Consider the following 8,529-nt stretch of genomic DNA (forward strand, 5'->3'; position numbering starts at 1 on the left):
AACCACCACAGCTGAGCCCAGGAGCTGCTCCTGCTCCTCCCTGTGCCTCACCAGCACAGTTTGTTGACTAAACCTTAGTGCCAGCACCAGTCACTACACCCACGGATATCCACTGCAAAGGAGCAGATGCTACCCTGCCACAATTAACAGCTTGTCTTGACCTCCCAGCCTTGACATCCCAGGGATGAGTCTCTCTCCAGTCTCAGCTCTTCCTACTTAGTTGGTGAGAATGGGAGGTGTTTTTTTTCTTTACAATTCTTTTGAATTGCATATGGAAATGATGAAGCTACTAAAAAAATAGTCACCACACAGAAATGTTTCCATTGATGAAGGCCATTTAGCATTTAACTCATTCTGAACCAATTCGAGGTTACCTAAATGAAGGCTTGGGTGTTAGAGCAGTAGCTGGGTGATAATCACCTGTGCTTCTGCACAGCATTTGACACTAGAGTTAGGAAAAAGAAACATAATTTGGATCCAAATTATTTCCAAGGTGATAGCCTAGTTGTAGGCTGCAGCACAGTCCTGGTATGCCTTACAGTGAGTCCTGTGCTGCAATTGATTGGCTTTTCTTCAGAAGGCCTTAACATATTTTTTCGAACAAAAATACCCATGGGGTAGATCATAGAATTCCTTAGAGCCCATGTTTTTTTCTCTTGTGTCCTCACACTGAACCTAGCAATGAAGCAGGTACAGCTACAGTATGTACACACAGTGGAGATGAGGCTGGAAGAGAAATGGTGCCATGAGGGACAGGAAAGCAGCACAACTGAGGGCAGCTGTCCATAGTCAGTCCTCCAAACCCAGCATCCAGCCCCATCGCAATGAAAAAGGTTGATATACCTGAATTACTGTTCATGCAACCTTCACAATCTGCTAGGAAGAGGAGTAATATTCCTTACAAAACAGATGGGCAAAGAAAGACCACCAAGATGTGATGGCTTCATCAAGACTATGTGAACCGTGAGAGACATAGTGCATGCAAGTACGAGAAAAGAAAGTAAAAGAAAATCTGTTCTGGACCTCCTGGTTCATTCATAACTATTTACTAATCCCATTTGAAATGGAGAGTTACTTTCACCTGCAAACACTTTAGGGACTCTGATACAATTACATCGGCAGAAGTCCAATGCAAACAGTTAAAATTGGTTCAGTAAGAATATAATGATACTGGAAAATAAAAAAAATTCTCATGTCCTCATTTTCCCAGAAAGAAGTCCAAAAAACAGTGTTTCCCAGAACATCAGCAAAAGTTTCACTCCAGATATTCCACAGGGTTTACAGAACTCATGTCAAGCCTGGGTACAGGATGAACAAGAAACGATCGATAATATGAGAAACTTGGACTAGGGAGTCCCAAATGTATTGCTGGATGGCATCTGCTTCTGTTCTTTTCCTAATGACTTATGAAACTTAATCATCTTTGAAGTGCTATGTATGGGTCTATAAAAGGAGAAAAGATGTTTTTGCAGTAAAGTCCAGAATAAATGTGTTCCAATGTGAGCCTGTGTGACCAAATGGTTCAAGTGGGTGTGCTCTAACACTGGTCTCAACGGGAATCTAGTGGTGGATAATACCCAGGTGGCTTGAAGGCAAGTAAGACTCCACGGGACTGTGACACCTCAATTACTGGAGGAACTTAATGAAGTAAGTAGTCAGACTTATAGGCAGCATACACACTTTCAAGGGTAGATCTCACACTTGTGGATAATATTTGATGAGGCTGGCAGACACTTCCACTATCAACAGCTTCCAGTAGAACAGCATTGCTGGATTCTGCTCTTATACAAACTACGTTTTGCCCTCAGCAAAAAGGAGGGAAAAAAAAAGCTCCAGAAAGACTAAAAAATGCTGAAAAAAAGGCCATCCACATAAGCCAAAGAAACTCTGACGTACTTAGCACAATTGCCTAATCCTGGAATACCCCCGAGTCCTACTTTCTAATCTGCAGTACAGGCCTACTTTTAGAGTTGTATAACCACCATCAATTGATGGTGCTTTCAGTGTCCCCTTAAAACTTTTCCCCTCCTCTCCCTTTTTCTCCCTAATGAACTTTTCTCAGCAAGAAATAAATCACAGACATTTCTTCTCTCTGAAACTACTTAACACCCACACCTCCATACTTCAAAGTGGTAACATGTTAACTTGAGCCTCATGATTCCCATCAGGAGCGCGGGAGGTGAGGGCTGCATGCAACCCTTTAATGCTAACCCTGAGTAGACCTTTCAAGCCAGTTGGTGGTTGGTAAAGGAGACTCTGCTCCCCACCTCCATGTTTGTATAGCCAAGGGAGTGACTACAAAACCCACCAGCGACAACAGAGCTGAAGGGACCCTGGGAGGTCGATTGATCAGCCCCCTCAGCCACACCTCTTAAAAGCTGCTGACAAGGAGGAGCCTTTCTTCACTTGGAACAGGCTGCCTAGGGAAATGGTGGAATCACCATTGCTTCAAGTGTTCCAAAAATGTGTGGATGTGGCACGGGGGGGATACAGCTTAGTGGTGAACATGGCAATGCTGGGCTAATGGTTGGACTTGATAACCTTAGACATCTTTTCCAATCTTAATGAATCTATGATTCTATGATTTCTATAACTCCATTGCCCTGACTCAAATCTAAGCTACCTTCCACCCTGCTTGCTACCATAAAAAAGAAAAAAAAAAAGCTTAGGCATGTGCTGGTTGAGTGAGCACAGAAACAAAAGAATAACTCAATAGCACCTTCAGTGTGAAATCTCTCCTCTGGCAGGGGCAAAACAGAGGAAAAGCTATACTTTTCACACTGCCTTTTGCTCCTGAAGTGTTGGAATTTCTATCAGTTTTAGAGGTCATGCTTTTACTTGCCACCCTCTCCAAAGACAAGAGAAGTGGTCAAGACTGCTAAATTTCTAAAAGAAAAACCTCTCTCACTCTGTGCAATTTCTGAAAAGCGCTCTTCTCCACTCCTATATTGCTTTATCTAACAGCTTTCTTTGAAGAGCTGTCATTCATTAAGCATAAGATATTAATTCCTGCCTTCAAGTCTCTTCAGAGCCATTTGTGACCCTCCATTTCCTCTCCTTAGGATTCCCTGCTACTTTTCATTTAATTGCTGAAACCCCATGTTGTTATCTGTCCCCAATAAAGTAATTTTGTTTATCAACTAACTACAGAGTAAGAGAAGTCTTAAGGATGAAATGAAGCATGGGCTTAATACAGAGTCTTCTAGGGAGAAGTATTTGTAACAAATATCGATGCCATACATTCATCATGAAATGTTCAGGGTAGCTGGAATATCATGTATCATTAAAGATACTTTTCTAAGAGGGGATTGGTTTGGCAGGGTTAGAAAGAATGAGGGTTTATAGTCCTCAGCAGAAGTGTAACACAGATGTATCCAGGTAGGGAACAAAAACTCACAGCATGTTGTCCACCTCCTCCTTCACAGGGAACCCCAAAGGCAAGTTTTTAGAAACACTGAGAGGACAGGAAGACATAAGTCAAGGTTAAGTGTGCCTTACAAAGATCTTTGCAGAAATTCTGTCAAAAAATTTTCTTGGCACGTTGCTGGCAATGGATGAGACCTTTGCATGTTAATGAGTGGAGTTCGGCAAATAGTCTCTGCTTCCCAACCAGAGCTGGCAGCATGGGGTGATACGATGTGTATTTCTCTGTCAGGCATGGGAGCACACCAGTGTTGGTTGCACATTCATTTAGGCAGTTCAAGAAACATCTTGAGAGTATGGGAGTCACCTTCAACCTGGCAGGACTCCCTTGTACAACTGTGAAATGTCTAACACTCAAATAGCTCAGCCGAGTTCTCTATGTACGCTAAGGAATCAGGGGGTTATTTGTAATGTCAGAGCTAGCAGGAACCAGGATTTGCAGCTTCAATAACAGATTTACACAAACTAACAGAGCCCAGCTCTCGCAGCAAACTCTCCAGTCTGAACCACTCAAGAGCCTCCCCAGGGTCACACTGTGCCCGGGCTATCACGTCACCCAGCTCTGGCTGCCACATCTCCCCGGCTCCAGGAGGGGAGGAAGATGAACCCCAAGGAGCATGGGCGATATCTGCTGACTCAGCAGGTCTCACGGCCCTCATCTAGGAGCACAGTGGAGAAACACACAGTGCTTACTGCACTGCAACGAAAAACAAACCCTGAGTGATCGCCAGAAGCCAGTGGCTTGGCACTGCGAGCACAGGGCAGGGAGTTTAACTGCTAATTAGGACAGGGCAGCAGCAAAGGGTAGAACAGGGGAAGAGGCTGGCTTTGGCTCCCTCAGGAGTTGAAAGGCTTTCCCAAATTCAGCCACATAACACATCCTTTAAAAGGAGAGCGATGGCTTCTTCTGTGTTAGCAACAAAGCAGAAACTCTCATGCCAGCACTGCCTTCTGATACTAGCTGTCCTTTTATCATTTGTTCAGGAATAAAACTCTCACAAGGCAGAGATCCTTGCCTCACGTGCCAAAGTGGCAAACACAGCCGAAAAGACAAGAGAGATCTCACAGCAGCTGTTAAACCAAATGGGAACTTGTTAAAATTAAGGGCCATTTTCCCTCTTTCATATTTAGTCACAAAACACCGTGTAAAGAAATTCAACCTCTTACAAAGACAGACTGAGGTGTTAGTGCAGAAGAGACGCGAGACCCTTGCAAAGTTTTCAGATTAAAAGGTAAAAGTTAACACCCAAGCAGTCCCTAAAACCCTATGAATATGTTAATCTGGTATCAGCTTAAATCCTCCAATATTAAAGTAATAAATCTTACCAGACTGAATTTTACTGCTGTTCACTTGGTGTTAGAATATTCCTTTGTAATATGCAAGTATTCAACATGGAGGATGCTGATGGGCCTTTAGCAGCAACAGCGATGCCATCCTGGAATAGACCACATGTTTCTTTGCTCCCAGAGAGGTCAAGGCCACACCTGTCACCAAGTTATCTGCCCTGCCAAATTCTTTATGCCACCAGGCGCTGGTGACATGTGACTGGTGACTACACCATGAAAGCAGCTGGGATTGCCGGGGGGAACAGGACTGCACAAGGCCTACACAAGTTACACCTGGAGTTGATTTTGTAGAGGTACCACAGCAACCATAGGAAAATACTCGTGGCTAAAAAGTATCCTGCAAGCCAAACTGTACATTTTGCCAGAAGGATGCTGATTTCCAGAGGGGAGAGGATGATTTTGCGTCAATCAGACCCCAAATAAACACTGACAAACCAAGCAAATTAAGTACATAACCAGCCAGCCAGTTCCAGATTATCCCACAGCGGGGGAGTGCAGTGCTGACAGGTTTTGTTCTCTATTTCTGTAGAGGGCAGGAGGTGATTGCACTGTGTAATTCTGCATTTAATTAGTAAGAGCTAGTCTTATATTGAAGAACTGAATGTAAGGACAAACGAGAGACACATTCTTGTTTAGAGTAAGGATTTTTCCAGTTAATTGCCATGTAGCATGAGCAAACTGCTGCCTCTGCGTGTTTCAGCTTCCTGCTCTGCCAGCAAAAGATCTGCCTCCCTTGGATTCACTGATATCTACAAGTATGAGGATGTCATTCACTGGAAGGCAGAATAGAAATTTAAGTATTTCCGACGTGCTCACCTTCTGGCTCTTGGACAGTTCTCCCGCACTGAACACTTCACTCCATGCAGCCCTGTGCAGAGCAGGCTCAGGAGCCTGTGATATGCAAAAACAGCCAAAAGAAGTGGGATAAAACTGGGAGATGCACATCCCTGTGTACCGGTCCTGGAGTTCCCCACAATCCCCCACATCGGGAGGAGTTTAGATGAGAAATGCTGAATGGTAGCACATGCAACTTTAAATTCCATAGGCTCTTCCCACCAACTCTATGGAGTCAGGCCCCCTCCATGGTACCAGAGGAACATTTGCTGCTGAGAGGTTGCTGCTAACTTCAAGTGAAACTAACTCACCTTCAATGTCTCAGGTTAGAAGATGAAAACTCTTTATGGCCAAGAAGTTATTAGCAGAAGTCTCTAAACCAATACTTTTCCCCAAATCCCTAGCTGCTTCAGCAACACCGGCAAAGGCAGGGATAGATGTTGCCATATATGTTTCTTGGAAGAATTTGAAAAATATAACACCAGGGAATTAGCAAAGAATCTACAAAAGATGGACATGTTAGAAATATCCCGAAGGTAAAAAAAGTCTCCATCAGTGGTTAGACTTCAACTGACACCAGAACCTCTGTCCATGACGAATCTGCAATCCTCTGTCATATGAAACTAAAATGAGGAAAACAAAGACTGCCAAGACAGCCCCAAGCAAGCACACCATGGAGTCTGGAACAGGTGTCCTGAAAGGAAACTCAAAGCTGGCACTGAATAATGATGGACACATAAATATGTGCAATTAATAGAGATGACTTCTACTACAGGCATGTTCCGCAGTAGCCTACAACAACGATTAGGACTGTATTCCCAGAAATGAGTTTTCAAAGAAACGGTACATTCACAGAAGAAGAAAAAGTTGCCATGAAAAAATAAAACTAAATAAAATCTGCTTTAAAAAATTTTAAGAGGGCAGTAAACTTAGTTTTAAGCAGAGCAACCACCATGTAATACTGCAATACAGCAGTGAAATTGTGGGTTACCTCAATTGTCACCCAAGGGAAAAAAAAAAAGTTAAGATGAAGAGGCTGAAGTGGTGTTAGCCAACAGATAAATCGGTTGACTAATGGATTTGATGCTGACTTAATCTTCTGTTTGGCAGCGCTCTGAAAAGCCTGCTTTTTTGCCTTTCCTTACCTAAATGAAATTAACCTATTCCAGAAAATTAGGAGCAATTTATCAGGCCACTGAAGACAGACTGCTTGTTTTGATCTGGATCTGTATTATTCCATCCAAAACACAAGATAAACTTTGTAATTTAAAAAACCTGAAAATGGATGGATTGGTGAAGTGTGGCATCTGGAGTGTCACTGTTCCTTCCTCACATACTTCCTGGCACACTCCAGCACACTGGTTGTACAAACAACCTTTTGTTTGGAACAAGACTGTTTGGCTCCTGCTACAACACAATTTGTTCTTCATTACCTCAGCAAATGTAATTTCCAGTGCATCAAACAAGAAGAAATCTGGGAGCAGAATATTTCACTGTGACTTCAAGCTCTTTTACTTTCATTATAACACTGAAATGTTGGGTTGTAGTTTTTTTCCAATAAAGTTTTACATGAAAACCTTAATTTCTGAATATGTCAAAACCAGTATTTTGTTCTTCCTCACAATACAAAAGAAAAAAATTTTTTCTGCAAAAAGAACCTAGGAAATTGATTACTTCATTTTCACCAAAAAAGTTTCCTCTGTAAAACATTATCATCTTGCTCTCATTTGAGGATCTGCAGCGCTGCCATTGCTCACTCCCTGGAAGAAAACACATAAATGCATCTGCATCTCAACATTTCAGACACTCATTGGCTTGAAAGCCAACAGGGAAAAACCTAAGAGTAAGAATTAAAGGCCATATTTTCTTCTAGTATTAACTGGTCACATTTTGAAATGAAGGCTGACAAAGAAAATTTGGCTAAAGAATTGTCTGGAGCCAGAATGCTCCATCACAAAGGAAATCCTCTCAGGCAGAATCCCAGTTTGGCACATCTTTCCTCTCAACCTTTCAGCTCTGCCTGCAGGATACAATAGAAATAAGCAGTTACCCGTAAAACCTTTAATGGTGATTTTTAACTTGGGACATGAAGTAGGGCAGGAGGAAACATGCTCAAGAATAACCAAAAGACGAAAGGGTTTTAAGTGAGAAAAAGGCTGAGGAAAACACATAGGTTGCACTATGTGCCTACATCAATCCAACTGACTGGGATTCCCACCCTCCTGCAAAACTCACAGATGTAACTACAAGGCCTGCATCACAAATGAAAGCAATGGGAGCTGATGAGTAAAGTGTCTTCTCCTTCTGTACTGCCTGCTTGCTGCAGAGTCAGCAGGACAATTCCCTCTCTAAAGTGAGGTTGCATTCAATGAATAGAGAAAAATCAGGAGTAAGAGTAGAATGTGCAGGACAATGCTTAAAACTGCTGCTGGTTCACTTTAAACTCAGAAGCCACCCTCAGATTCGTTCTGGGATGGATGTGATGGCAGAAGAAAAATGACAGCCCCTCCCAATTCTATTGTTTTCATATAGGATTGGGCTGAGGGAAGACAAAACCCAGGAGACAGGTTGTGAGGGAGGAAGGGAACCAGGATGGATGGAATGCTGGGGAACTCAGGGAGTGGGGGCACTGCACTCTCTCTCTAGAGACCCAAAAAGTACAGCTTGTCTTCAACTTTTGACACTTTCAGGGAACCATGCAAGACCCCTGTCAGCAGCAGCACAAGGCTCAGCCCTGCCCTTGCAGACAGCAGGGCAAGGCAGAATGACACATCTGCATTTCACATTATCCATTTAAGCCAGGATTCACATTTTTCCCCTCAGATTGCTGTGTGATGGGAAGCCGAACCCAGTTCTCACTGAACTAGTGTGACCTCTGCAAGAAGAAGCAGTAGGTCTTAAAGCACATGCTCCTTCATTTCCCTA

General features: G+C 43.0%; 1 protein-coding gene across 1 annotated transcript in view; it reads right to left on the reverse strand.

Annotated features, from left to right (window-relative positions):
* Positions 1-8,529, reverse strand: part of GPR50 (G protein-coupled receptor 50) — a gene marked incomplete at its 5' end in the record, with an annotated part of 42,973 nt that overhangs the window by 13,791 nt on the left and 20,653 nt on the right. The gene's annotated exons all lie outside the window — the stretch shown is intronic.

This window comes from Corvus brachyrhynchos, unplaced genomic scaffold, assembly GCF_000691975.1.
Source record: "Corvus brachyrhynchos isolate BGI_N302 unplaced genomic scaffold, ASM69197v1 scaffold346, whole genome shotgun sequence".
Classification (NCBI taxonomy): Eukaryota; Metazoa; Chordata; class Aves; order Passeriformes; family Corvidae; genus Corvus; species Corvus brachyrhynchos.